Raw genomic sequence first — 4,041 nt, forward strand, 5'->3', positions numbered from 1 at the left:
AGCCAGTGAACCAAAATCGAATTCTTCATTCGACTCTGTATCATGGTCAATACCGTCGTGATGACCTCCGCATAGCATGCGCTTCTCTTCCTGAGTGCACAACTCTTCTTCACAGCCGCTTGCTCCGACCTGTTCGGATGTGTCGCCTTCCTTCGTCGACTCGGCTTCCTTCAGCTTCTTGTCTCCTCTTCTTCCGGCTCTCCTCTTACCGACGGGTTCAACAGGTTTTTGGCCTTTGCCCATTTCGGTAGAGACTTTGCCCTTGCTTCTCCCCCTCAAGTGCGGCACGTCGAGATGCTGAATACCAAGCATGTCGGTAAAGTGCTGCAACTTGTCCGATCCGAGCGGCTTGGTAAAGATGTCGGCAACTTGCCGATCCGTATGAACATACCGTAGGTCAACTTCACCGCTCAGGACCCACTCACGCACGAAGTGGTAGTGCACCTCGATGTGCTTTGTGCGAGCATGGAACACAGGGTTCCTGGCGAGCTGCAGGCTGCTCATGTTATCGCAGTAAATCGGAATCGGGGTCGGTACCTCGATCCGCAAGTCTCGCAGCAGTCGCCGAAGCCAGATGGCTTCACAAGTGGCAATGGTAGCGGCCCAATACTCAACCTCAGTGCTTGACAAAGCCACTGTGGGCTGCTTCTTGCTGCTCCACGCAACGGCAGCGCTACCTATGGAGAACATGTATCCCGAAGTGGAGCGGCGATCAGACGCATCGCCGGCCCAGTCAGCATCTGTGTAACCGACAAGCTCTTCGGGTATACCTCGTTGGTATAGTAGTCCCCGGTCCTTAGTGCCGCTGACATACCATAATATTCGTTGCGCGCACTGAAGGTGCTCCACGGTCGGCTTTTGCATGAACTGACTTACCATCCCGACCGGATAGCTGATGTCGGGTCAGGTGATGGTTAAGTAGATCAGGCTTCCAACAACCTGTCGGAACCGTTTCTCATTGCAGGCCAGTCCAGAGTTGGGACGGAGCTTCTGGTTTCGGTCCAGGGGTGTGGAGACAGGTCGGCAATCCGTCATGCCGAACTTATACAGCATATTCAACACGTAATGTCGTTGTGAGAGCAATATGCCGTCGGGGGTCCGGATCACTTCGATCCCAAGAAAATAATGAAGGTCCCCCAGGTCCTTCATTTCGAATGCGTCCGACAACTGGGACTTGACACGGTTGATTTCGGGAAGACCGGGTCCGGTGATGACTAAATCATCCACATACAAGAGTATACATATCGGACCGTCAGAGCCTTGCCGGATGAATAACGAAGAGTCCGACTTAGAGACAACAAACCCCAGCTTACGCAACCGGTGCGTGATCTTCGCGTTCCAAGCTCGGGGGGCTTGCTTCAAGCCGTAAAGCGACTTCTTCAGTCGGCATACCGCCGACTTGTTCATCTCCGAGTGAAATCCGAGGGGCTGAGTCATAAAGACTTCTTCTTCAAGCTCTCCTTGAAGGAAGGCGTTCTTCACATCCATCTGGTGAAGATGCCACCCCCTTGCCGCAGCAACCGCCAGTACCACACGAACCGTCGTCATCTTCGCCACAGGAGCGAAGGTCTCATCGTAGTTGATTCCGTGGGTCTGCGCGTATCCCTTTGCCACTAACCGGGCTTTGTACCGGTTAACAGAACCGTCGGCGTTGTACTTGACCTTGTACACCCACTTGCATCCGATCGGTTTACAGTGACGGGGAGGATCAACTAGGTCCCAAGTTTCATTGGCATCGAGTGCCCGCATTTGTTCGTCCATAGCGGCACGCCAATTTGCATCCTTTGCCGCTTCTGCGTAGCTCTCCGGCTCGCGCACTTCTGTCACCTTAGTCATGTACGCATAATGATGCGCCATGTATTCATTGTACCCGTACTGCACGATGGGATCCTTCGGACGGGTTGATTGGCGCAACACACCGTCACCTGATTTGAGGCCCTTCTTGGCCAGTTCGGTCTTCGTTGCTGAAGATCTGCCTTTCTCCTTTCCGGAGTCGGATATGCACCGATCCGACTCATCGATGCCGGTTTCGAATTCCGGCATCTTCCTTTTCCCTTTCTCTTTGCGCGTGAACCGTTTCCTCGACTCCTTGCGCAGGGAGAGCACGGCAGAGTCTCCACCACTTGCCGTCTCTTCATCCGACTAGTCCAACCGACTCAATCGCTCGTTCGGTCCACTCAACCGTAACGATTCCGGACTCTCATCTTGAGTCCTTGCATCATCATCCTCTGCCAGGGCTGATTCAGGCTCACTGGCCTGATCTTCCGACATTGGGTCGGGATCGGAAGTTGGAGTGGGTGCGGAATACCAGGATGCCGATTCATCGAACTCGACATCCCGGCTAACTCGGACTTCCTTCGTCCGGGGGTTATAGCACTTATACCCCTTTTGCTCTTCAGCATAGCCGACTAGGATGCATTTTTCTGATTTTGCATCCAGCTTTCTCCGCTTCTGATCCGGCACATGCACATACGCTATGCTGCCGAATATCCGAAGGTGTCTCAAGTTCGGCTTGCGCCCGAAATACAGCTCATGAGCTGACACCTTGTCACCAATGCGGTTTTGTATGTAGACGGCCGTCCGGACCGCCTCCGCCCAGTAGAACCGGGGCATGCTCTTCTCCTCCAGCATTGTCCTTGCCGCTTCGACGAGTGTCCGGTTCTTCCTTTTCGGCCACACCGTTTTTCTCCGGTGTGTACCTGCAGCTGAACTCTCGCCGTATTCCCTTCTGGTGCAGATAACTAGTGAATTGGCCGGAAAAATATTCCTTTCCGCCATCCGACCGAAGGCATTTGATCTTCCTCTCCGATTCCCGTTCCACCATCTTCTGGAGGCTCCGGAAACAGTCGAAGACTTCACTCTTCCGCTCAATGAGGTAGATCCAAGTATGCCGAGTATAGTCGTCGATGAAGGAGACGAAGTATCGGCTCCCGCCAAGGCTTACACTTTGTGCCGGTCCCCACACATCCGAATGGATGAGATCGAGCTTGTTACGGCTCCGGTTCCGTTCGGTGGGGAATGGAAGCCGGTGTTGCTTCCCAAGTTGGCAGGCTTCACAAATTTCGGCTCTCCGGCCGCTGAACTTCGGCAAACCGAAAACGACTTGTTTCGTTTGCAGATCTTGAAGCCTCCGGTAGTTGACGTGGCCTATCCGCTTGTGCCACAGGTCGATGTCTGACTCGACCTTCTGTCGTTTCGCGAACAGAGTGGTGCCAAAGTCATTGGTGTCGAGGATAAACATCCTCCCGTCTCTGCGCCCTTGCGCAATGACTTCGCCCTCATCCTCAATGAAGCACCCGAGGTGCGTAAACCGCACCTGCATCCCCTGGTCGACAATTTGATCAACAGACACCAGGTTCTTCGTGATCGTCGGAACGTGTAACACGTTCATCAGCTTCCCTTTCTGTCCGACGTGACTTAGAGGGACTTCTCCGACGTGCACGATTGGGTGAGGAGTGTCGTCTCTGGTTTCGACTACTCCTGGTTGAACCGGTCTCTCCAGAAAGGAGAACCACTCTTTGTGGCTCGTCATGTGGTTCGACGCGCCGGAATCAACATACCACACTTCCTCCGTTTTGGAAGTGGTCTTCTTCATTGAGTTTGCCTTGTGATTCATCACCAAGGCTGGCCCCTTGCCGGCCTTTCCGGTTCCGGATCTTTCTGAACCGTTTGCGTAGTGCGAGTTTTGCCGGCCATCCTTACTGGTCTTGCCGGATCCGGATTTGTCCGAATCGGCACGCTTTCTCCAGCACTCACTTTCCCTGTGGCCCTTTTTGCCACAGTACCAGCATTCCGTAGCGGATTTGTCTTGCCGGCTTCCGGCACCGCCTTGACTCCCCCTGCTTGTGGAAGTCCCGGAATTGCTGTCGGCACGCTCATAGTGCCTCCGTTCCTGCTCTTGCCGGCCGCCTCCATTGCGTGCCGACCCACCTCTTCCACCACGCCCACGGAGCCGATCTGTTCCCGTGTACAGCATTCGGTTGTCCGGGGATGCACTGGTAGATGCACCGGCGTGGTTCTCCTCTACAAGGAGCATCGACT

Source organism: Azolla caroliniana, unplaced genomic scaffold, assembly GCF_043228905.1.
Source record: "Azolla caroliniana isolate FFs.n. ecotype wild unplaced genomic scaffold, voAzoCaro1.0.p SCAF_14, whole genome shotgun sequence".
Lineage (NCBI taxonomy): Eukaryota > Viridiplantae > Streptophyta > Polypodiopsida > Salviniales > Salviniaceae > Azolla > Azolla caroliniana.